This window comes from Chenopodium quinoa, unplaced genomic scaffold (assembly GCF_001683475.1).
Source record: "Chenopodium quinoa cultivar QQ74 unplaced genomic scaffold, ASM168347v1, whole genome shotgun sequence".
In the NCBI taxonomy this organism is placed as follows: Eukaryota; Viridiplantae; Streptophyta; class Magnoliopsida; order Caryophyllales; family Amaranthaceae; genus Chenopodium; species Chenopodium quinoa.
The window spans coordinates 994,821-1,021,576 of NW_018743448.1; the positions used below are offsets into that span (position 1 = coordinate 994,821).

Below are 26,756 nucleotides of genomic sequence, written 5' to 3' on the forward strand. Positions count from 1 at the left end.
ACTTTTCCGACGGAAATTTCCGTCGGAATATTCCTCTTCCGACGGAAATTTCCGTCGGAATATACCTCTTATGACGGAAAATTCCGTCGGAAACCTATCCAACTCCGACGGAAATTTTCGTCGGAAAATTGCGACGGAATTTCAATTAAAGTCAAAAACAGCGCCGACAGAATTAAATCCGTCGGAATCACGCCTTGAAGGTCGAATTTCCTACAAAGGGTATTGCGACATACTGATTCTGACGGAATTTTGTCGGAAGGCGTGATTCCGACGAATTTTCCTATGTTTCCGACGGAATTTTTCCGTCGGAATCCAGCTGTTTTCTTGTAGTGAGGGTTTTTGTTTACTAAAAATAGAAAGAAAATAGAGAGTTGCACATAACCCTGATCATCCCAAAATAGCAAAAGTTGCACATAACATTTAACGGAAGTAGTATTTCTTTATTAGTACTCTTTGTAAAATAAATAAATAGATAAATAAATAAATAAATAAATAAATAAAACGAAATTGGCATCTCATGGTAATATACATGTAAAAATAAAAATAAAATGAAGCATCTAATCAAACAATGTACTCCAAAGTCTCGATATATAAAAATGGTTTACAAAAGGCCAACTTATAATACTATGTTACCCCCTCCGTCCCACAATATCTGACACAGTTAACATTTCATACTTACTAATGTACTAATTTGACTTTATTTTCATTTAATTAAATATTAATTATTTTAAAAATTATACTATGAAAGTTTATATTAATACCTATTTAACAACATATTTTATGTTAAAATATGTAATTATTAAATTAGTAAAAAATTATGGTCAAATCTAATACATAAATAGTGAAAAAAGTCCAACGTTCCAGAATATCTTGGAAGGAGGGAGTATTTTTTGTCATACTAATTGGATGGGTAGAGAGAACTGTAGGTATTCATCTCCATCAGGATCGACATCAATATCGAAATCTTTAACCTTCACATCTGCATCTTCTCCATACTGGATGCTCATGTCAATCTGTGACAATACATACCGGATATTGTTCTCTTTTCTTAATGTTAGAATATAGGATTAATATTCTAGATATTTTGTTATAGAAGGATATAGTTTGTGAATGTAAATATCTTTTGAGATTTCCTAACGTGATTAGGACTCATCTTTGTAACCCTATATATATGAATCAATAAAATACACTCCAATATGAGGAGTTTTATAAAATTTAACATGGTATCAGAGCCAACGTGATACAAAGGTCACGCGTTTGAATCTCATTCACCCCTCCTTTTAAAGTGGAATATTAAACGATGGGTATGGTGGGGCCCATGCTACATCCACACTTCAAGCCCAATGGGCTCTCATGTGAGGGGCGTGATAGAGTATAAAAACATATTTTTGGGCCTCAATCATCAGCTTAAGCTTTTGGTTGAGTTGGTCTTTTAACATGTTATCACAGCTTTAGGTTTTCGATCTAGCTTCCGCAAATTTATTTATTTTTTCCGTTTTCTTTAGCCCATCTGATCCCAATTTGCTTTCCTACTCTACCAATTTTTTCACAACAACAATACATTTAGTGCGACTAACTTCTTTCCTTGTTCCCCAATCTTGCTTTAATTAATTTAGTGCACCTAATTCCTTTCTGCTACCATGGGTAAAGATGGTAATGACGGTGATGCACCTCGTTTGATTTCCACCCAGCTTTCGGTGTTAACAATATCAAAAATGCTATTCCACTCATTCTTGATCGAGAGAAAGTACAATATTCGAATTGGGCTGAATTATTTGAATGTCATACACATGAGTTCAATGTTCTTGATCACATTGACCCTAAAACATATAAGCCGTCGAATTTATCTGATGCTATGTGGAAAAGACTCGATTCAGTCGTCAATAATTGGATCTATGGTACTATTTCGATTGATCTGTTACAAACAATCCTGTCTAAAGGGGATACGACTCAACAAATTTGGGACAAACTAAAGGCGATTTTTCAAGATAACAAGACTACCCGTGTGTAACTTGAAAATCAATTTAACACTTTGCATATGTCCAAGTTTCCAAACATCTCTTCGTATTGTCGTGAGTTTAAGAATTTAAAAGATCAACTAGCCAATGTTGATCAACCCGTCTCGGAGCAAAAAGTGGTAATTCTCTTAGTCTCGGGTCTTGTGAATACCGATTTTGATACAGTTGCAGCCATGATTCAACAAACGGAGCTGTTGCCTTCGTTTGAAACTGCAAGATCACGCCTCTTGCTTGAAGAAACACGACGTGCCAATGATAATACCGAATCTCCATTCGCTTTTGTGGCTCAAACGTCTAATGGACCACCTTCTTCAACGACCACCACACCACCCCAACAATCTCAGGCACAACAAGCTGGTCGTGGTGGCTCACCTTGTGGTCGAGGACGTGGTAAAGGCCGTGGCCGAGGTCAACCACAACAGCCGTAGCAGCAACAGGCCTGTGCGCCACAATGGGGCCAACCTCAATGGGCTGGTCCGCAAGCTCATCACCATGGGGCACCACAGTGGGCTCCGGCTCCCTTCCCCTTCCCACAACAATCACGCCCAACAACCCCAGCAGACATATTATCTCAGACTAAGCCAAGGCACTACCCTTTACCAGCAGCCCCAACAGCAAGCTTACTTCTCTCATGGGTCGTGGTATGGATCGGCAATGACTCCAACCAAACTTGGGACTACTTTTTCAACAATGGGTTTTCAAAATTATGACCCATCTTGGTATATGGACTCCGGAGCTACATCCCACATGACGAACAATGCCGGTAACCTCTTAATTTAAGCACTAATAATTATATTCAAGTAGGGAACGGTCATCGCATTTCAATTACGGGTTATGGTCATTCTAGCATTGATAAAAAAACTCTTGCCCTTCGTGATGTTTATTTAGCTCCCCAAATTGTCAAGAATTTAATTTTTGTTCGTAAATTCACTACTGATAATTTCGTGTCCATAGAATTTGATCCTAGTGGTTTTTCATGTGAAGGACCTTGGAACGGGGAGAATTCTAACCAGATGGAATAATACGGGGGAGTTATATCCGGTCACCAACACACCCTCAAACTGCCTTGCTATTTCTCTCACAACCTTGTCTCCATCTACATGGCACAACCGCTTAGGAGATTCCGGAGCACCTACTTTAAGTTTTCTTAGGAATAGAAATTTAATTGATTGTAATAAGGAGCAAGACTCGAACTCTTGTGTCGGTTGTCAGTTGGGAAAACTTGTTCGCTTTCCTTAATAAAATTCTATTGTACTACTTTTTCTGCGTTTGACATTATTCATGTTGATTTGTGGACTTCTCCCATTCGTCGTGATAAAGGTCATAAGTACTATTTAGTCTTACTCGACGATTATACTCATTATGTGTGGACCATACTGTAGGACTTTAGGTACTATAAGCGGAATTTCATGAATCATATTCACACGCACCTAAAAACAAGATCGCATGCATAACACACAAAAATCACATAAATATACGTTTGAAGCGTGATTTCCACGTAGCAAATTGATTGACAAATCAGGGAGAGAATAGAGTCCCAAGCATGACTCCTCTACTTAGTCAACGGGATTCGATCAAGCATCCACTAATGCTAGATTGGTCGAGTGAAGGGGAAAACTGCGATCACCACCTTTAATGGACAACCGGCACCACCACGATCACCACCACCACCGAGCACACCATCGGCGCTGAGAGGGGGGAGAGTCGTGAGTTAGAGAGAAAGTTTGAGAGGCTTGGTTTCGTGTTTGCTAATTAGGGTTTCAACTTAACAGTAAACTGTTCTCACTAAAAACCTAGGCACCAAGTCTAATTAAAATCCTAAGATAATTAGACTAGGTTAGGAAGCCCAAATCCCTCCAAAACAACCTCTCACTACTAGAAAATAGGCAAATTCCGACGGACCAAAAAATCCGTCGGAAAAAGCGAAATTTCCAACGGATTTATGTTCCGTCGGATATTTCAGACGAATTCAACCATTCCGTCGGAAATTTCCGACGGAAATAAAATCCGCCGGAATATATGTGCTTTCCAATGGATTTTTCCGACGGAATTTCCATCGAAATATAAATTAAAAAAAAAAAAATTAAACCCCTTTAACCCTAAAACTACTGGATCCCCTTTCCCCTTCTTTCCGCCTCTTTCCCTTTATTTTTTCAGCCTTCTTTTTCTCTCTCCTCTTCTCTTCTCTTTCCCCTTCTCTTTCTCAGTTTCTCTGAATCTCTTTTTCTCTCCTCTTCTCCTCCCTCTTCTCTTCTATTTCCCCTTCTCTTTCCTCTTATGTTCTCTCGTCTTTCTCGCCTCCTTCTCTCCTCTTCTTTCCCCTCCTTCTCACACCAACAACAAAACCCACCGCCGTATCTCACACCAACAACGTCAACAACATCAACACTGTCGCGCAAACTACGACGCAACCAACACCACCACTACCACCACCACTGCGCAACGTCAACAATTTTTTTTGATTATTTTAAAGGTTTTTTAGGCCAAATTCGACCATTAAAAGTCTAGATCTAGACTTTTCATGGCCGAATTTGGCCTTGTGAAACCGTTTTCGTGGTGAAATTCGAAACCCATTTCAATTTAAGGTATGTTTCATGTTTTAATTTTTCGCTTTTGTTTATGAGTTTTTTTTCTTTTTTTCAATTTTGGGTTTTTGAGTTGTTGTGTGTGCGTGTGTGATGTGTGTGCGTGTGGTGGGTGGCGATGTGTGAATTTTTGGGTGGTTTCGTGGTTTCTGGGTGGTCTCGTTGGGTTTGGTGGCGTTGGTTAGGGTTAGTTAGGGTTTTGGTGGTTTCGTGGGTTTGGTGGCGTAGGTCTGGGTGGTGGTTGTGGGTGGCCTGGGTTCTAGATCTGGGTGGTTTATTGTAGGAGTGGTTTCGTTGGGTGGTTTTGGGTGGTTCTGGGTGGTTTCGGGTGGTTTCTGAGTGGTCTTTCTGGGTCTGGGTGGTGGTTGTGGGTGGCCTGGGTTCTAGATCTGGGTGGTTTCGGGTAGAAGTGGTTTCGTTGGGTGGTGGTGGTGGTCTGATGTTGGGGTTAGGGTTAGTTAGGGGTTGTTGGTGGTGATACGCCGTGCCGGTGGTGGTGCGGCGTATTTTTTTTAATTTCATTAAAGCATTTTCCGACGGATTTGTATTCCGCCGGAAACTTCCGACAGACTTTTCCGGTGCCGGAATTCCTCTTCCGACAGAAGAATTCCGTGGGAAAAGGTCGTTTTTCCTACAAAACGTTTTCCGACAACCGCTTCCGACAGAAATTCTGTCGGAAACGGGTTTCCGACGGAATTTAGGGTGATTCCGACGGAAATGGCCTGTTTTCTAGTAGTGTCTATGGCCGGTCACCTAGAGAGATGAGGCCCATCATGGGCCTCGTCCTCTTATGCTTGATCTAGGCCCTTTGTGTGACCTTATAGGATCCGTCCAATTGGGATTTGGCCTATTTTACTAGCCCAAAGATCGTTAGTACCTCTAGCTATGATATCACGACGACCCAAATGGACGAACTTAATTATCTCCGGAATTTAATCCATTATATATCTAGTAATTGCACTTGACGAAGACATAAATCCTTCACATATCGCTTGTTTACAAGCCTCAAGCCTTTCAAACCTTTCTAATTTCGACAATATATGCTTACACAATTTGGACGCCTTATCAACTCTTTTCAAAGTGATCATGATCGTGAGTTTGATAATAACCCGTTCAAATTATTTTGTGTCAAAAATGGATTGGTTTTCTACTTCTCTTTCCCACACACATCATCTCAAAATGGCAAAGCCGAACGCATGATTTGCACAATTAACAATGTTAAACAAACTCTTGTGTTTCATGCTTCCCTTCCTCCATCATATTGGCATTATTCTCTAGAAACGACATCATATCTTCTAAATATTTTGCCAACCAAAACACTAAATAAAATTACTCCGGCTCAAGCTTTGTTTGGGGTGATCCCCTTTTACAATCATCTTTAGGTGTTCGGGTGTCTCTGTTTTCCGAAACTGTCTGCCACTGGCCCACTCAAGCTTGCACCTTGGTCCACCCCCTGTGTTTTCTTAGGTTATCCTTCCGACCATAGGGGATATAGGTGTATAGATATCACCACTCATAAATCATAATTTCTCGCCATGTCACTTTCAATGAAAATGCTATCCCTTTTAAAAATATCACTAATTTTCAATAGAATGTTTATGAGTTTTTAGCTTCAAATGATCCATCTCCAATTTTGCAACATCAAAATTATTTACAAGATACCGAGCAATAAACTAGGCAGGCCCCTCCACAGGAGGCTTGTGGCGCGGTTTATCAAGCCACAGGTGGGCCGCAGCCTCCTCTACTTCCTCACGGCCTAGCAGGCACTGGTATTCCAGCGGGCCAAGCGTAGCCTAGCCATGTCACACCACTGACCCAGCACCCGTTGAAATCCCATCAGCCCACTCAGTGGCTTAATAGCCCACCAACTTCTCACACCCTACACACTTGTCAAACCAGCCCAGCACCCCCATTTCGCCAAACAACCCACTTGCCTCACCAAGCAGCTCACCCACATATACGCCTCCGCCTCTTCGATAGAGGGTTTGGAATTAATTAGGAAAGCTAATTATTCAGTGAGGTCAAGTGATTGGAATGCCTAGTTGGAGGCCGCTTCCAATTAGTAATTTAAATGAAAAATTTATATTACAGGTTGCTCTTGGCTGAACCCTTCGGGTCACTCCTACTCGTGTAACCGAATCGAAGCGACGAATTAATCCGAAGGATTAAATGAGTCGATAGAGATTTTACGAACTAAGACGTCGGATTTCGAGCTTAGAGTGTCGAAGCCGAGCGTCGAGGGTCGAGTCGATTTTAGGAATCGATAAAGACGAGAAAATAATGAAATGACGTATCGTGCTAAAATTACAAGCATAGCACGAGCCCTAGCCATGCATCGGATTAAAGGCAAATGACTAGGGGCCGGAAGCACCAAACCACCAAGCCACCGCAACCATCGCAAGGCCTAGCTAGGCTGGCCGTTGCTTGCGAGTTGGCTGGGGCGGTCTAGTAGCCTGCGCACCAAGGCAGCCCTAGCTGGGCCTGCCTAGCAAGGCCAGTAGCAAGGCTGGCGCTTGCGAATGCTACTGCTATGGCCTTGGTGCTGCTGTTGGGCTTGCGTGTGCGCGTGGGCCTGCGGCAGCTGCTGTGGGCTTGCGGTGAGGTGGATTTAAACCCCTTAACTTAATAAAGAATCTAAAATCACACAAGTAACACAATCCTTCCAAATTCCTTAAGAAAATCGAAAATTTAAGAACAATGAACCTGATATGACTTGTAATTCGACCACTCCTATAACGAATTCAAGACTACTCAAACTACTTAAACTACTCCTAGAACTAATTATTTTGATGATCAAGACTTAGAATACTCCTAGAACTAAGAATTGAACGTTCTAATTATCAAAACAACTCCTTGAATTGAAAACTAGCAAAGAAAAGTTTAAGCAAAGTTAACAATTTGTATTAAAACAATCTGATTTTTCTATCTATCTAAAGCCACAAAAATTACCCTATTTATAGACTAAAAACTAACTAATTCTACTCCTAAAAGGATTAGGACAAACCCCTAACCTTGTTCTCCAAGCATCCTAACTAGAATAGAATAACTACTTTTAATTAGAATAGGAAAACTAATCCTAAACAAACTCTAAATAACTAAAAACATTCCTAATAACCTTAGGAAGTTTATAGCAACTAAATAACAGAAAATAAAACTTATCCTAAGTGTTTAAACCAGAAAAACCCTCTCAAGTGAAAGGTAAAAACTTGCAAGCAAAAACTCTAGAAAAAACTAGGTATGAAAAATCATCCATTTCTTCTTGCCGTCGTCAAGAAACCACACGCCCGATTCTTGCCACACGCGCCAGCCCATGGTGTAGCTGGGTTCAAGGTGGTTTGAAGGAGATGGCGCGTGGCCATTGGAATGGCGCGTGACAACCGCAATCGCCACCGGAAGCCGGATGTGTCACTTTTTCTTCTTTGGAAATTATGCTTATTTCTTTCCAATTAAGCTATTGAACCTTTCCTTGTTTATTTCCTTCTTTGGCAGCCTGTAATGAAGCTATTTGGACCTTCAAAAAGTGTATTAGAACCTTCAAAAGAATTAGCCTCTTGATTCACATCATGCGGCAAGCGGCCAGCAGGCCTAGCCTTGTGGCGCAAGGCTGGCAGCGTGGCTGGCCTTGCTGCCCAAGGTCGGGCAGCTACCCTTGCTGACCGGGTAGGTGTGGGGAAGCCCCTTGCCTTGTTCTCCAAGGCCAAGGTGGTCCTCCCACCTACTCCCTTTCTTGTGTGATGACACTTGTCATTTGATTATTGTTCATGGCTTTTTAATTTAATTTAGAATTAAATTAAATCTTACTTTTGCCTTTTTACCAACTATCCCACATTTAAAGATGATTGGAATTCATGGGAACATTTCCCTATAAATACTAGTTGGGTATTGGGAAATTCACTTGAGTTGGTGAGTTCTAAGGGATCTCCAAAAGCGAGAAAACCTTTGTTCGTAAACTCTAAGTTATTTTGGTCTAGCCTCGTCTAAGCTACGGGGTAGGGGCCGGTTACGGTTCGGTAGCGAGGGTGTGAGCCGTCGGAGGTTTTCGCACTTGCAGAACTTGAAACTTTCAAGTTGGAGCTCATTAGTTGAGCGAAGCACGCTTCTAGGGTGAGTATTCTTTCTCTCTCTTCTCTCTCTTCTCTTGTGTTTTGTTTATTTGCATGTTTTTGTTTATGTTGTAATTATTATGCATGCGGTCTGGTATCGAGTTTTGTTTCCGCGCGGTGTCGGACACCGTAAAACCCAACAGCGGTATAAGAGCCACTTGCATTAAATTTAACAACTAAAAAATTAATTAAGGTGATTTAAAATGGATTTAAATTTCTGGTTTAGCATCCTAATTAGATTAGGAGCTCGTTTTTAATTAGATTAAAATCGTATTATTGTTAATTTTGGATTACGAATTCCGATTTTGACTCAAAAATAGTGAATTTTGGGTGAAATCGACGTTCTAAATCAGACTTTACCCACTATGTATTTAAAAATGGCCTTCCTGAAGCCAAAATCCACCCAGAAAGTGGTTTTTCGAAGGGTTTTGTCGTTTTTGACGAATTTTTTTAAATCTTTATACCTTGATTAATTATGGCATGCAATTGTTGGATTATGTGTTTGATTATACCATTATTCTTCTGCAATTTTAACCCTTATTATGCATGTTTATGAAGTCATAATTGGTGCTTAATTTGGTTAGCTCATATTTTCACATAAATTTGCAATTTCACATTTTTGCAGATTAATTGCTTGGAGTGTGAATGTTTATGGTGAATATGTATTTTTGAAGCCCCTAAAATGTTAAAGATTCAATCTTTAATTGTTTATTTGGTTGGATCTTAACTTGCTAAAATCCATAATGAACTAATTTTTAGTTTTAATCATATTTAAGTTGATTAAAATCTTAAATGTTCATACTTGTGCTTGAAATATTATTGTTCTTCATATTGGAAGATTACAATATTCAAATGTGCATAAGTAAGTGTTGGATAAATTTTTCATTGGATGATTATTTATTTTTCCAACCTTTTTTGTCAAATCTCATGGTTAATTTATGTTAGTTAAATTAATTGTGAGAATAGCCCTCAATCTTGTTACAACAAGGTGAGCCAAAAATAATTTAAAGAATGGTTCTTGAATTGATTTTGGGTTGTGCACTAAAATTGAGTTTAATTAAGTTGGACTTGTTTTATTTTCAATATTGCTCAATATTAGTTCTAAAATCAATTTAGAATTAATTTTTATGTCACACAAAAAAATTTGGAACAAAATTCGGAGGCACAACAAGCACAAAATCAAAGCCGAAGCTTCGAGTGCCTAGGCTTGGCTAGCAGGCTCCTTGCCGCAGCCCACATGTTGCTGCCAAGCCAAAGCATGTGCGTGTGTGTGCGAGGGAGCGAGAGTGGTGCGTGGAGTGGGACTGCTAGGCCGTGCCTAGCTCGCATAGTAGCGGCTGCGTGGCCAACACAAGCATGCACGCAAGCACGCTTCTAGCACCAGCGAGATGCAAGCATGCTGAGCATGCCGCGACACTACCAGTGCTAGCACGCTGCTGTGGCTGTGTGAGCAGCACCCACGCACGATAGTAAGGCTTGAATGCCTATCAAGCCTAGCCTCAAGGCTTGGATGCTAAGCACTTGGCCGTTGAGGGGCTATTATTTTGCGGTTTTTGCGGTTTTGCTTTAATTAAAACGAGGCTAGGCCTCGGTTTTTCCCGGCACTTGCAAAATTATTTAGCAAAATTTTAGGTTAACCGACTTAATTATTTTTAATTAGATTAATTTTAATTAAGTTGGATGTCGAATTTAGTGGGAGCTTCATTAATCGCTTGAGCTATTATTGCGTTAATTCACATAATCGGATAACAACTTTGACTAGTTTTAATCAGGCGTGTTAATCGGATTAACCACCTAAGTTAGTTACTATTTTGCGCTCGCTTTACATTGTTGCTTGATTTATTTTGTAAAATTCATGAGCCATTCATGTTATTGAATGGATGAATGGAATAGATATTCTAATGCAGGTTTTACAAAATGGCAACTAATGGGGCCCGACTAGGATAGTAAATACGGACTGCATTCCGTTTTGTATTTTTGTAAATCTAAATACGAACTGCGTGCCGTTAACTATTTTTGTACTTAAATTATTTAGATTAGTCCTAGCTTTTCTAGTAGTTGCATAATTGGTGGTGATGTCTCAAAGACGACGTTTCTAAGAAGATGAAGCCAAGAAGATGCAATGAAGGCCCTTGAAGATTTGAATATTCAAGTTTCAAGGGGTCATGCTAGTTGCCAAATGCATCTCTATTTATGCCCTATATATTTTGCTTATATATAATTGCGATATTAGATGCATTTTTAGGATTTCGAATGTTGAATGATTAGTTTAGTTCACTTAAATAAACATAGAAACCCTAAGTCCCTATAATATTGTGATAAAATTTGCCATTCCAAAATGACACTTACCGGACTAATGGGAATAGTATTGGGCTATGCCAAAGCAAGGCATTACTACTTTCCTAGGGACATAAGGTATACTAGGTATACGCGTTAGTTTTGGTTAAACTCAACGATATCAGTAAGGAGTCCGTAGATGTCGTGGAGATAGAGATAAACGTCAAGAAAGCATCATATGTGATGTTTTATCAAACCAAGGGTAGCTTAGAGCTATTAGCAATTGGATTGCTTACCTTAAAATATTAAGTGTTAAGACAAGCCAAAGCATGCTTAACTACTTTTTGATTTTATTGAAAGGTTGCATGTATGCTTTAAATTTAAACTTATTGGTTTTATGAATGGTTTTTCATTGTAAATTCTTTCAATTGTAGAAACATGTCTGCAACTAACACCAACAACAACCAGCTTTCACTTCGTTCTACTCTTGATAAAGAGAAGTTGAATGGGACAAACTTCCTTGATTGGCAAAGGAAGTTGCGAATAGTTCTCATGCAAGAGTTAAGGGAATACGTCCTTGATGAGGAAATGCTCGATGCTCCTAATGAGGAGGTCACACAGGCTGCCCTAAACCGATGGCATGCTGCCAATCGGGATGTCATCAAGTGCATCATGTTGGCCACAATGTCTCCAGATCTCCAAAAGACTTTCATTGAGAAGGAGACGACTTTTAAGATCATTTCTGAACTTCAGAATATGTTCCAAGAGCAGGCTCAAACTGAGCGGTTTGAGACCCACAGGCAGATCTTTGAGAGCAAGCTCAAGAAAGGGGAGCCAGTCAGCCCACATGTACTTAAAATGATCGGATTTTTTGATAACATGGAAAGGCTTGATGCTGGGTACTCGAACGAGATGACAATTGACATTATTCTCTATTCGCTGCACAAAGGCTATGATCAGTTCTGTTTCGGGGTTTTCTGATGTCCTGCGGGAGAGTTACAATTCCGAGACTGGAACCGGACGCCTGTACCTGCAAAATAACGGAGACTCCTGAGAGCTCCGCCTCCAACGATCAAGTTAGTACCTGATTAAGGAGTAATTAATACAGAAATTAAAGTAATGAGATCTCTCTAGGTGAGAGTGCTTAGTGTTGGTAATCTGCGTCGTTAGCGAGATTAGCCGGTTGTTAATAACTCTGTTCTTCTCTGCTTGATTTCTTGATTATTCGATCGTGTGATTAATGAGGATTAATTGAGTATTTATAGCCTTGAGAAGCGTGCAACTCTCTAGGTTTAAGGTAAACCTAGGGCTGATCGGGCCTCTAGACTGAATTGGGCCTTGATGGCCGGTTTTCCCATTTGGCATGGGTGGACACGTGGCGCGTCTAAATTGGTCCGTAGAGGACGTATCTGTGATTGACACGTGGCAGGCTCCTGTTGGCCTTCGTGAAGGACACGTGGCGGAACCTGGTTGGTCCACTTGTCAGTCGGTGATTGGTGGATAAAAATCCCCTAATCATTTGCCCCTCACAGGTGGCACGTGACTGGTCACGGGTCGCCTGTGACAGGTGTCGCACGGTGACAGGCGACGGCCTGTTACAGGTGTCACCTTGCAAACGGCCGAGAGATTTTCCCGCCCAAATTTTGAATTTGGAAGCGACCCTTCGCCTTCTCACTTTGCCTATAAAAGGAAGTGCTGACTTCGGTCATTTTCACATTTGAGAACTTTGCGAGAACATTCGGACCCCTGAACTTGCTCTGACATTTCGGACCTTTTCTGCCTACCGCCTGTTCTGACAAGCCGACTGACCCGAACTTCCAGGACTTCATCAACCGTCACTCGTTCAGGTAACTCAGTTCTCTTACTCTTAATTTTCTTTTTATTTTTTGAAATGGCACCACGGAAGCACACGACACGACCTAAGTTAGTGATCAGCCGGTCACCGGGGACGGCTGAATCTAGGACTAGGAGTGCCGCCTGCCCTTTTCTGGACCCATCTTTGCTCTTTATACAAAGTCCGACTGTATCTGTGTCTATGCAGAACGTGATGGCCAGAACGAAACAGACTGCTAAGATATCAAACTCAGACGGCTCCTCCCAAAGGGTGCTCCTTAGTGAAACATCTGACCAGGCGCCAGATGTAGAACGAGGCGACTGTCAAGCCGACAGTTCTGAGAGAGGGGCCAAGGTGTTCCCTTCCCATCTTACCATTGACCTGTCTAATTTTCCTTCTGCTCCTTCTAAGGGAGAGGAGGCGGGCCCCTCTAGGAGAGGGGAGGAGTCGTCCTCCTCGGACTCGTCAGAGGACGAGTCTGAGTCCAGCTCTTCTGGACACAGTTCTCCAGGCTCAGAAGAAAAACATAGCCGCCTACAAGAGGCGAGACTTTCTCATGCAGTTGAGAAGGGGGATAATTGGGCAGAGCCGTCCGCCTCTTACAGAGAGGAAAACGCCCCCTACTACTGCAGGGTACCCCGGGGCCGGATTGCAACCATGCAAGACAACGTGGCGAGCTTTATTGCTAACCACAAAATGGGCCCGGAATTTTTACTGTTTGTGCCGGATCCAGAAGACACTGTCGTCTGGCCGGCTGGTACCAGCTATGGTGACGGCTGCTTTGGCTGCTATGTGGCGGCCATCAAAGCTGGACTGCGCTTCCCATTACATCCGGCTGTTCAGCGGATTTTAGATGGGTATGATCTGGGGTTATGGCAGTTAGCCCCCAACTCTTGGGTAAACGTACTCGGCTATGTGGCCGGGTGCGAAATGTACGGGGTGGAGCCAAGCTTTGAGGCTTTCGCCCACATGAACTATCTCAGCCGGACCCCTAAGTCGGGAGGTACCGGCTGGTATCAATTAACAAGCCATAGGGGCTACCTCATGACGAGAGGTAAGGCGAACAAATGGAAGGATTGGCGGAACACCTTCCTTATTATCGAGGGTTCAGACACGGAGCTGAACAAACGCTTTAACAAGTGGAATAGGGATCCGCCTCTTCTCGCAGGCGGCCGCAGCATGCCGCCTGTTCCCCCAAAGGCTAAAAGAGAGATCCTAGACAAAGGACTCTTCAAAGTAGAGACTAGGGTGAACCCTACTTCAGGGGTACGAGAGCAAGTACCCCTAAACTGCGTCCCGAGCTTCAAGTGGCTCTATGACGAGTACTTTTTGGCCGCCTGTGGCCTCAGCAGTCGGTGCTCTAGAGGTAGCCGGCCTGACAAATACTCTGTTTTTTCACGCCTTGTTTACTTGGGAAAAATACTAACTTTGCTGTTTATTTCTTGCAGCTGACGCCATGAGTAAAATAACAGCATCCAAGACTGCAGCGGCCATATTGCGGGCCTCGCTCATGAAACAATCGTATGCCGACTCCCCTAACAAGGAGGCACCCTTGGTTAGCTTCGAAAACTCTACCTCTTTTAGTTGTCTTATGCATATACTAACTCTTTTTGTTTTCAGTCTGGTACTCCAAGGGCTTCCTCCTCGCAACAGCCGGACCCCAAGGCCCGGAGGACGACTGTTGCAAGCTCTCCTGGGTCTTCCAGGAAAACAGTGGCGGCTGAGAAGCAGCCGGCCACTTCTTCAAAAACCCAGGCGGGGCCGCCTAGATGTATGGACCCTCACTTGTAAAAACTCACCCTTGCTTCCTTCTTGACTAGGTCTAACTTGTTTTTTCCTTTCGCTTAATGCAGCCGGCCCCCAGGGACTTGACTTGGTTGAGGTAGCCAAGTCTATGGTTAAAGTAGTTCCTCCATCTGACAGGGAGGCGGTCAGGGGTGCCGGCACCCTTGACCTCGATGGAATTTCAGGGGTCCTTGCTGAGGTATACTTAGTATATTTTTGAGCTTTTGAGTTCCAGGACGCCTGTTAACTTTTTATTTGGAAACTGACGCCTGTTAACTTTTTATTTGGAAACTGACGCCTGTTTTTCTTTGTACTTAGGCCCTGCTCCGAGTCAACAGCCTTCGCAAGCCGATTGATCGGAAAAACAAAGAGGTAAAGGCCGCAAAGGCTATGGCCGCCTCCAGCTGTGATAAGGCAATGTTTCAAATTGCCTAAAATGAAGTACTGACCATTGATCTTCTTTATTATCAGGCTCAGGCTACCGCCGCTGTTCGGGCTCAGTTAGAGGCGGCCCAAAAGAAGGTTGACGAGCTGGAGGGGACCGTCACCAACCTTAAGGCCGAGCTGAAACCTCTTCGCCAAAAAATGCACTCTTACGAAGCCATGGAGAAATCTTTGGCCAACGTAAAAGAACGCCTGGTGAACCAAGAGAAGAGTCTTACCCAAGAGCTCTCGGATAAGGCCGAGCAAGAGAAACAAGAGCTCGTCCGGGAGATGGTGGAAGACTCCGCTCAAATCCAACGCATGACCTGGGAACGACTGTTCCCCAGTGCCGACTTTGCCTCATGGGAAAGAACGTACCGCCAGTGTTCGGAAATATATAATCAACAGATCCTGGCGGCTGCTGAAGAAGAGGCGTTGGACGGGGCGTTGGAGGAGGAAGAGCCGGTTGTGGCGCTTGTGCCACTTGGGGGTAAGGCATCAAAAGAGGGTGCAGCTAAGGCCGAGTCCAGCAAGAAGAGTGCTGACCAGGCGGCAGCTGCTGATACTGAACTGCCCCCTTCTTAAGCTTTAAGTTTTCACGGCCTGCGTGCCGTTTGCTTTGTAATTACCCGGCCAGGGGGCCGGGGTTTTGAATATTCTGCTGGTCTTTAATGGCCGGCTCATTTTTAATCAAATTTTTTTTTTTGGTACAAATTTGTCTAAGTATTTTTAATTTGTTCCCTAGACCGACTGTTGTGTATGGCCGAACGTTAAGACAGGTACAAATAGTAAGTATGCCGCCTATGCCCCTGGACGACTGGTGGTCTGTTTCCAGGGTAGATGATCAGTCAGCCATTTATTCAATCGGTATTCGAACTCTTTATTCAATTTGTCTGACCAAGTAAATAGAATTACCTAGTCGCCAAGGAATTAAGTAGGAAAACAAGCGGCGGGTACCGGTTGTTTCCCTTTATTGCCAATGTTGGCTTTTAACTCGTAATTTGTTAACCTAGCAAGAGTATTGGTTGAGAGCCTTTGTTTAAAAACAAGTGGACGACTCATACCTTTTAGGCTCCATTCTAAGTTTGAGTGACTATTAACTTAGGAGTTACTTAGTCTTTGTCGCAATCTAGATTGAGTAGTAGAGGTACCAGACGGCGTAGGCCGGCTAGACCCCTTGATTCGCCAATGTTTGTTGGCTATTAACTCAATAGGTTACTTAGTAGGAATAGGGGTTTGAGTGCCCTTGTTTGTTTAAAACAGGCGGACGACTCAAACTTTTAGATTCCATACCAAATTTGAAGGAGTGACTATGAGTTAACGTTGGAGTTACTCAGTCGCCGTCACTTTTGTTTGAGAAGTAGAGGTACCAGGCGGCGTAGGCCGGCTAGACCCCTTGATTCGCCAATGTTTGTTGGCTATTACCTCAATAGGTACCCCCTGCATCTATCCCAAGTAATACAGGCGGTCATCTGACTCAGATGTCAACTGCTACCACTGATTTGGTTAGTGATAGAGTTATCCTTGTCTCAAAAACGGCTACGTGGTTGCCCTTGGGGACAGTCGTATAGGTGCCGTGTAATTAGTTTATAGAACAATGTTCCACCCAAAAGGGAGCTGCTCTCTGCGACGAATTTCATCCGGAGGGATGCCGTCGGACGCCTGCTATGATGTTGGGACAAGTCGAATTAGTTTTGTAGATTTGATCAGTTGGCTTGGCGCCTGGTCTGATCATTCGGCCGGTGGCCTTGGTAAGTTCTTGGTGAACGTAGGTGCTAAGTAAAAGAAGGGTAGCCGCCTGTTAGGCACAGGATCGGCCAGGCCCTAATCTTTTTAGCTAAGTATTGTGAGTAAAATACTCGATGGAGAGTAGCCGACTGTAAAGGAACAGACGGCATGCCCCTCTGAAGAGGGAGTGAAAAACTCAATGGAGAGTAGCCGACTGTAAAGGTACAGACGGCATGCCCCTCTGAAGATAGAGTGAAACTCCATGGAGAGTAGCCGACTGTAAAGGTACAGACGGCATGCCCCTCGTAATACAAAATTGAATAGTAAGTGCAAACTTTATTAAGTAGCTCTTTACTTTACATCATTCAGAAGAAATATTTTTTAAGGTTATCTACATTCCAGGTTCGAGGCAACGGTTGTCCGTCTGGTGTTTCCAGACGGTAGGTACCGTCCCTGACTTCCTCATAGATTCGGTAGGGTCCTTCCCAGTTGGGAGTTAGTTTGCCAGACTCATTAGCCCTACCAACTGCTTCCATTTTTCTAAGTACAAAGTCCCCTACTTTGAGTGGACGCCTGTGTACTTTTTTGTTGTATGATCTAGTCATTCTCAGGCGATAGATCTCATGGCGCAAAACAGCATTGCCCCTCTTTTCAGGAAGTGAGTCTAATGCCAGGCGCATAGCTTCCCAGTTTGCCTCTTCGTCATATAGCATTACTCGAAGAGTCGGCTCGTAGTGTTCTATTGGAAGAACAGCTTCTGCACCATAAGTTAGGAGGAATGGGGTTTCTCCAGTCGCCCCTTTTTCAGTCGTCCTAATGGCCCAGAGAACATGTGGTAGTTCATCCGCCCATAGGCCGCCTGCTCGTTCAATCTTTTTCTTGAGACCGTCTGAGATGATTTTATTAAAGGCTTCTACCTGGCCGTTTGCTTGTGGACGGCCGACAGATGCAAAGTAATGTGCAATTCCTTGGTCTCCCAACCAGCTTTTGAGAACAGGCGTCTCAAATTGGGGACCATTATCAAAAACCATAGACATGGGAACCCCGAACCGAGTGATGACGTTTTTCCAAATGAATGAAATTACATCTTTCGTCTTGATTCCCTTTACAGCCTCCGCCTCTACCCATTTAGTGAAGTAGTCAACGGCAACAAGTATATACCTTCTGCCGCCATTAGCAGGCGTATATGGACCCAGAATGTCCATGCCCCACTTAGCAAACGGTAGTGGGCTGTGAATGGTAGTGAGGTCAGTAGCCGGACGGTGAATTAATTTGCCAAACCTTTGGCACTTGTCACATTTTTTCACCATCTCCATTGCATCCGCTTCCAAAGTAGGCCAAAAGTAGCCCTGCCGCCTTGCCCTTTGAGCAAGCATCCTACCACCTATATGGGAAGCACAGAAACCAGAGTGAAGATCATCTAGTATCTCTCGTCCCTTTTCAGGAGTAACACACTTTAAGAAGGGTTGAAGGTACCCCCTCTTGTGAAGTTCTCCCTGTATCATTTCAAAACAGGAGGCTCGTTTTTTCAGTGCTGCCGCCTGTTGAGGATCATCCGGCAGTGTACCGTTTGTCAGATATGCCCTGATTGAATCCATCCAGGTTGAGCTTCTGTCTAGGATTCCAATAGGGTTTTCCTCGATGCTTCTCTTCTCCATTACTTCCCAAAAAACAGTTCGAGGAGTATCGGAGGAGGCGGATGATGCTAATTTCGAAAGTGCATCTGCCTGGTTGTTTTCTGATCTCGGCACTTGGATCAGATGGAAATCCTCAAGGGAGCCGACTGCTTGTCGGACCGCCTGTAAATACTTGATCATGGCCGGATGTGTTGCTTCGTATTCGCCATTGTACTGACTCACTATCAATTGTGAATCAGAACAGGCGTCTATTTTTCTTGCCCCTGCCGCCTTACACATGCGGATCCCGGCTAGTAAAGCTTCATATTCTGCCTCATTGTTTGAAGCCTGAAAACTGAAGCGTAGAGCATACTCGAACCTGTCGCCCTCTGGAGATTGACATACGACGCCTGCTCCACAGCCATTTGAAGTAGAGCTTCCGTCCACATATACCTTCCAGACTTGGTCTGGAACTTGAGAGTCAGGAGGACGAGTCATCTCTACAATAAAGTCAGCAAAGGCTTGCCCCTTCACTGCTTTTCTAGGCTCGAAAGTAACTTCGAGGCTCTGTATTTCTATGGCACATTTGATCATTCGTCCTGACGACTCCATGATTGTAAGGGGCCGCTTGATTGGTTGGTCGGTATACACAACGACTGCATGTGCCAAAAAGTAGGGCTTCAATTTTTTAACAGCCATGAAGAGTGCAAGACCAAATTTCTCCACTAGGGGATACCTCAACTCGGCATTTTTCAGTACGTGACTGACAAAGTAGACCGGGAGCTGACAGCCGTCCCTTTCAGCAAGGAGCACAGCGCTTAACACATGATCAGAGACGGCCAGGTACATGTAGAGATCTTCTTTGGGCAAAGGGCTGACCAGCCTCGGCAAGGAATGCAAGTGAACCTTTAATTTCTGGAAGGCGGCCTCAGCATCCGGCCCCCATTCAAACCTTGCCTTTTTCTTAATTGCCTGGAAAAAGTATAGGCATTTGTCGCCTGATCGGCTTAGGAATCTCCCCAAGGCCGCCAGACAACCTGTTAACTTCTGAACTTCTCGGACGGTACGAGGCGACTGCATGTCTATGACCGCCTGTACCTTCTCAGGGTTCGCCTCTATTCCTCTCTGATTGATAAGGAATCCGAGAAATTTCCCAGACTCAACTCCAAATACACATTTCTTGGGATTGAGCATGACATGGTGCCGCCTGAGTGTGGCGAAAGTTTCTCGGAGGTCCGTCAGATGATCTTTCTGAAGTTTAGTCTTGACAATCATATCATCAATATATGCCTCGACGTTTCTCCCAATCTGATCAAGGAACACTGTGTTTATCATTCGTTGGAAGGTAGCCGGGGCATTCTTAAGACCAAACGGCATGACCGTGTAACAGTATAATCCCTGATCAGTGACGAAGGCCGTCTTCTCCTGATCCTTCTTCCATAAAGGAATTTGATGGAAACCAGAATAAGCGTCCATAAAACTCATCAAGGCATGGCCGGCTGTTGAGTCGACCAGATTATCAATTTTAGGCAGAGGGTAACTGTCTTTGGGGCACGCCTTGTTTAAGTCTGTGTAGTCTACACACATTCGCCAGGTGCCATTCGGCTTTTTAACAAGCACCACATTTGCAACCCAGTCTGGGAAGTAACATTGCCGAATGAACCCTGCATCAAGTAATTTTTTAACTTCGGCGGCTGCCGCCTGACTTCTTTCTTCGCCATGGTTCCGCTTCTTTTGCCGTACCGGCTTCTTTTTCGGATCCACAGCGAGTTTATGTACCGCCAGATCAGGACTAATGCCTGGCATTTCATGGACTTCAAATGCAAAGATGTCCTTGTATTCTTTCAACAGGTTGTGAAAGTCATCACCAAGGTTTCTCAGAGCAGTCGTCCCAACTTTGACTGTTCGGTCAGGACGGGAGTCGTCTAATATCAGGTCCGCATGCTCACCAGCCGGCTGAGGGCGGAACTCATCCGGCCGGTCCTCTGCCAATGATTGCTATTTTCTTGCTTTTCTTGCGGACTCAGTCTGGGGCGCCTTTCTCTTTTTGTCGCCTGTTTCTTGAACAGGCGCACTCTCCTTGACGTTGTCAAGGTCTGTTTTTTCTCCACTTGACCCAGTGGCCATAACAGTTGGCTTGACATCCGAGAGATAGCACTCTCGGGCAATCCTCTGATCTCCTCTTAGGGAGCCGACTGTTCCATTATCCCTTTCAAACTTAAGCAGCATAATTGACGGGATTATAACAGCCTTGGAATTATTCAGGGTTGGTCGACCCAGAATCATGTTGTAGGCCGAGAGTTCCTCTACTACTAGGAACCGGACTACCATGTGTCGTCCTTCCCCTTTTTCGCCCAGGCGAATGGGTAGATCTACTCGTCCCAGTGGGTGGACGACTCCTCCTCCAAACCCTATTAAAGGGTGGGAGGCCGGATGTATGCAGTCCGTCTGATATTTCAGTTTTGACAGACATTTGCTGCTGATGAGATCTGAGGAGCTCCCGGTATCTATGAGGATTCGGCCAACTCTCTGGTTGGCCACTTTACATTCAATAACGAGAGGGTCGTCATGCGGCCCCCTTATTCCTCCTAGATCCTCTTCAGTGATGACAATCTCAGGAAATGTATATTTGGACGGCTGTTCTTGGTGAACGGAATTTACATCTAACCGCCTTATATTATCTTTGTTGCCCCTAATAGTGGGGCCGCCTCCTGAGAAGCCGCCTGCAATGGTGTAGACGACTGCATCATCTGTATCAGAGCTGTCGGCCTGCTGATTCTTTTTGGCCGACTGCTTTTTTGAGGAAGTGTTCCCCGTAGATTTCTTGACATAAGTGTCAAGATCACCTTGATCAGCCAAGCGGTCTAGGTACCGCATGAGACTGATGCAGTCATTGGTGTGATGACCAACGTCATCATGATAAGCACAGATTTTGTCTTGGTTCCGGTTGCTCGCAGAACCCTTCATGGGGAGCGGCTTCTCAATTGAGAGCCGTCCCTTTATTTCTTTTAGGATAAACTGGTTATCCTTGTTAAACACATACTTTGGGGAGTATGGTTTGAATTCTTTTTTCTTTTTCTGGGCCGGCTGTTTAGAGGAATCAGCCGCCCAGACCTCTTTTCTTTTCTCATCTTTGTTGGACGACTGTTTCTGTCGTCCCTCTCTTTTGTCGAACCTCTTCCCGTCCGACTGTTTTATCGTACACAGATCAGTCGCCTGTATATAGGCTTCTGCTTCAATCAAGGCCTCTTGAAGAGTCGCCACCCTTTTTCGAACTAAATCAAATTTAAAGGTAGACCCGTCTTTGAGACCTCTAAAAAAGTCAGTATAAGCTACCTCATCCGGTAACCCTTGAATCTGTATTCTCATCAGGTTGAACCGCCTGATGTAAGAACGAAGCCCCTCCTTCTCGCCCTGCTGAATTGTTCCCAAATCAAGGGTCGTTTTCTTCGCAGGGATGTTCATAGCAAAGTTGGAGGCAAATAAGTAAGCAAGCGTCCTGAAGTTGTTTACGCAACCAGTCGGCAGGTTGCCGAACCATTGCTGTGCAATTCCCTTGAGAGTCGCTGGGAAACACTTGCACCAAGTGGGATCATCCAACCCTTGAAGGTACATCAGGTTGGTGAATGCCATCAGATGGTCTTCTGGGTTAGTAGTGCCGTCATAGGCGCCTACTAGAACATTTTTTACTTTGGCCGGATGAGCGGCTTCAGTAATTTCCTTGGAGAAGGCCGACGGCTGTTCACCAAGTCTAAGCAGCCGTAGCTGCCAGTCCACAGGTTGGACGTTTTTTGCTGCAGGTCCACCAAATGGAGGTGGCTGCATAAAATACTGTTGTTGCGGCACAAATGGTAAGTTTGGTACCGCCTGGGCACTATGAAAGCCGGACTGACGGGAGGTGCCGCCTGACCGACTCTCATGGTACGACTGAGTATGCCTTATCGAGGCATTTCGCAAACTGTCCTGAAAATTTGAAGTAGAAGCCGACTCTGATAATCGATCACTCTTCTTCTGCTCTAGCAGGTGCCGAGCATCTGTGAACGTTTGCTTTGACCCATCCGCCTGAATATGACGAACCGGTTTCCTATTTCCCGTAGGATAACGGAGTTTTGTGAAATCAAGAGCAGGTGGCTCCCGCTTCTTGGATTTAGGATGGGGAGTCGCCTCTCGCCCTTGAACTGGCTTCCTCTTCAGTGAAGTGGAAGGTTTCTTGGCCGACTGCTCTTTGACTGAAGCAGGCGGTTTTTTGTTGATCAACTCTTGAATCTCTCCCTTGAAGTCCCTCATGAAGGTCATGAGTTCGTTCCTTGTGATGGGAGCAGACCCATCAGTCGGCTGTTGCCGAGCAAGCGGTGCGCCTGCTGGCTCGCTTCCTGTTTGAAGATGCTCCCGTTCCCTCCTTTCGGTATGACGGGTACGTCGGGCCCTTAGGGTCCCGTCTGGAGCTGTATGAGTTTCAACTTCAAATTCACTTTCGGTATCATGGTCCGACTGAACTTGAGGGTCGTCTAGGGGACGCCTCTCTTCTGGAGTCGGTACAGACTTGGATGCCATCTCTGAAGTACTCTCCCCACAGACGGCGCCAAATGTTTCGGGGTTTTCTGATGTCCTGCGGGAGAGTTACAATTCCGAGACTGAAACCGGACGCCTGTACCTGCAAAATAACGGAGACTCCTGAGAGCTCCGCCTCCAACGATCAAGTTAGTACCTGATTAAGGAGTAATTAATACAGAAATTAAAGTAATGAGATCTCTCTAGGTGAGAGTGCTTAGTGTTGGTAATCTGCGTCGTTAGCGAGATTAGCCGGTTGTTAATAACTCTGTTCTTCTCTGCTTGATTTCTTGATTATTCGATCGTGTGATTAATGAGGATTAATTGAGTATTTATAGCCTTGAGAAGCGTGCAACTCTCTAGGTTTAAGGTAAACCTAGGGCTGATCGGGCCTCTAGACTGAATTGGGCCTTGATGGCCGGTTTTCCCATTTGGCATGGGTGGACACGTGGCGCGTCTAAATTGGTCCGTAGAGGACGTATCTGTGATTGACACGTGGCAGGCTCCTGTTGGCCTTCGTGAAGGACACGTGGCGGAACCTGGTTGGTCCACTTGTCAGTCGGTGATTGGTGGATAAAAATCCCCTAATCAAGTTCAAGATAAATTATAATATGCATAGCATGCAGAAAACCCTCACCGAGCTTCATGGAATTTTGAAGCAAGCCAAGCAAACGCTCAAGTATGAGGGGAAGCATGATATGCTTATGGTCAAGAAAGGCAAGACATTCAAGCGCTCGGGCAAGAAGAAGGGCTACAAGGGGAAAGGTAAGAAGACCTTTCCGCCTAAGTCAAAAGCTACCAAGAGAAACAAAGAAAAGAAGGTAGCGTCTTCTAAATTTGATTCCGAATGTTTCTATTGTAAGAAGAAGGGACATTGGAAACGGGATTGCCTCAAGTTCAAGGAGGATACACTAGTAGAAAAAATGAAATAGGCACCGCAGAATGCGCACCGATTTTTAAAAACCGGTGCGAAAAAAATAGGCGGGATTGAGGGGAAGAGTTTCCCCACCGGTTCTAACCAAACCGGTGCGAAAAATGAGTTAGTCGCACCGGTTTGGTTTGAACCAGTGCGAAATCTATTGTAAAATAAAAAAATAAAAAACCGGGATATACTCTTTCTTTCTCTTTCATTTCCTCGATCTTTCCTCCTCTCTCATCTGCCTCTCTCTCTCCTCTCTCTCTCCTCCATTGAAGCGTACTCAAATTTCTCCATTGTAGGGGCTTCTGAGCTTTCTCTCAGCACTTTCCTCAAAATCCTTCTCTCTCCTTCGATATCCTTCTCCATAACTGCCACTTTCCCTTTCCTTTCTTCTCTCTTTCGATCTCCTTCTCCTTCTCTCTTTCTACAATATTGGAGGTTAGGGTTTCTGGGTTCGTCTATTTTGAATCAATTCGATGTGCGTGCGTCTTCAACAACAACAAATTCGAATCAATTTTGAACCAAAAATCAGAAATTCAAGGTTAGGGTTTCTGGGTTATTTAGCTTTGCGTTATATTTTGGTCTTTTGGTCCAATTATTCATGTTAAATGCTTTGAAATTTTGGGTTTAATTGATGTAACATTGTTCGAAATTTGTTGAAGATGGCTGGAGAAACTGATACCAACAACAATGGAGGTAACAACGCTTTTAATGAAGATAAGAAGCCTGCTTCTGATCAAGCTACTCATATCAATCTCAAGGTTAAAGGTCAGGTAATTATTTTTAATTTTTTTTGGTGATTCTTTTGATTTTTCTGTGAATTTTATTTTGCTTTTTTAGGATTTTTGTGTCAATTTTGTATTTTCTTAGGTTAAAGGATTTTTGTGTTAATTTTCTGTGAAATTGTTGCTGGTTTAGATGATCCGATGAAATTAATTATGCGATTTTGATGTTTTTAAATCATTTTATGACAATGCATGCATATTTTAAAAGAGTGTTAATGTTGTGGAAATTGATTCTGAGCTGTGGTGTCTGGATTTTATTTTTGCGATTTTTCTGCTTCAACATCGTATGGTAGCTCATTCCCAGATTCGTGTTGTTTAATTTTAATAATTTTGTATGGTAGCTTAATTCGATTTTTGTAAAAAGTAATTACTTTGATTATATTTTTGTGTAGAATCTGTTTGTGTTGCTATTTAGTTTGGGGATAAGTTAAGTGTGCAAGCAGGGGAAAGGTGTGTAGGCAGGGAGAGGGCAGGTGTGCCACAAGGGGAGGGGGCAGTGTGCAAGTAATGGGGCAGGCGAGGAGGGGGCAGTGTGCAAGTAATGGGGCAGGCGAGGAGGGGAGCAGTGTGCAAGCAGGCAATGAGGAAAAATTATTGAAGAATTGGAAGGTAAGCTGCGAAACACACTTGATCAGGTACTATGCATGACTGAAAATTTGATAGTTTATGGGACATGCTAGTTCAATGCACACACTCTACACCTAGACAGGTTGCTCTATGTAAATATGTTTGAATTTGGCAGCTTTATACCTGTGCATATGTTTGAACTGTTTCTAGCTGGCGACCTCGCAGACTGGGTGGTGGACTAGGAACTTGGAGGTATTTCATGTGCAATTTTGGGGTAGGAGGACATTAGGGTCGATCAAAATCTTTTTCACCTTGCCAGTGCATTTTCAACTTTCATTTTCTATATTTATTGAAATGAAGTGTATGCTTAACTACTTAAGAGGGTCAAGGTTGCTAGAATCAGAGGACTCATTAGGAATTATTTTCATGCTTTATTTGAGAAGTTTTATGCACAATTTGTACTTCAAAAGTTTTGATGCATATTATATGTGTTTATTTTATCAGTTTGTCGTGTAATTTACATTGTTTAGTTCCTATTTATGAGTCAAATGTGCATTTCTTTCTTGTGCAAGGTTGATTATAGCTGGGCTATGTTGGTTATATATATTTTTTTTTAATTTATAGTTTATTAGGCTTTTATAATAATTTTTGTAACTAATTCTTTTTGTTTTTCATTCTTGTAGGTAAAAGGAGACTGCAAAGCATCAAGTCATGGTGCCCCTAGTAGAAAAATAGAAATTAGCACCAAAGAAATAGCACCGGTTATTAAAAACCGGTGGGAAAAAATACAAATGGCACCGGTTAACCGATGCTATTTGTTTTAGAAAATGAAAAACCAAAAAAAATAAAAAGAAATAGCACCGGTTTACCGGTGCCAATTTCCATTTTATAAACCCTTTACATACCCTCTCTCTCTCTCATCCGCCTCTCTATTTCATTCTCTCCCTCTCTGGTTCTCATCTTTGGTTCTGCTCTACTCTTCTTCTCTCTCATCTCTAGTTCTGCTCTGCTCTCTGGTTCTAGCCCTTTTTCCTTCTTTCTATTTCCCCTCTTTTTTCTTTCTGTTTCCCCTCTTCCTTCTTATCTCTCTCTTCTCTCTCCTTAAACAAACCCTAATCTACTGAAGAAATCGGCTATTTGTCTATCTTGTGCATGTCAATTTTCAACTATTAGTCTATTACTATGTTGTTTAAAAATGTTTTGGTAGACACAACTTACTAGGAAAGGCTATTAAAAGATGAGTTATGTTGCAAATTCTAAGAAGATCTGTAGATAGGGAGCAGGGGAAGACTGTTAAGATATCAGTAACTCTTTAGTGTGTTGATGGTACACTGGCAACCCAACAGCATTTAAACAATGTTTTGGGCAGTGAAAACTTCTGCTTGTGGTGAGTTGTGTTAGGGAATTTATTATTTTTGCTTGTCTGATTGACTTTTAGTAAAGAAGATTAAAGTTGGAAGTAATAGAGGCATAGGGGGATTTAGGATATCTTCTAATTGAGAGATGCATGCTCCAAGAAATGCATCTTAGAAGTCTGCTCCATTCAATGATCAATAGTCTTTGAG

At 43.4% G+C, this 26,756-nt stretch overlaps 1 pseudogene; it reads right to left on the reverse strand.

Moving 5' to 3' along the window:
* Positions 1–893: 893 nt before the first annotated feature.
* The window catches only part of LOC110739324, a 42,678-nt pseudogene continuing 16,815 nt past the window's right edge, over positions 894–26,756 (reverse strand).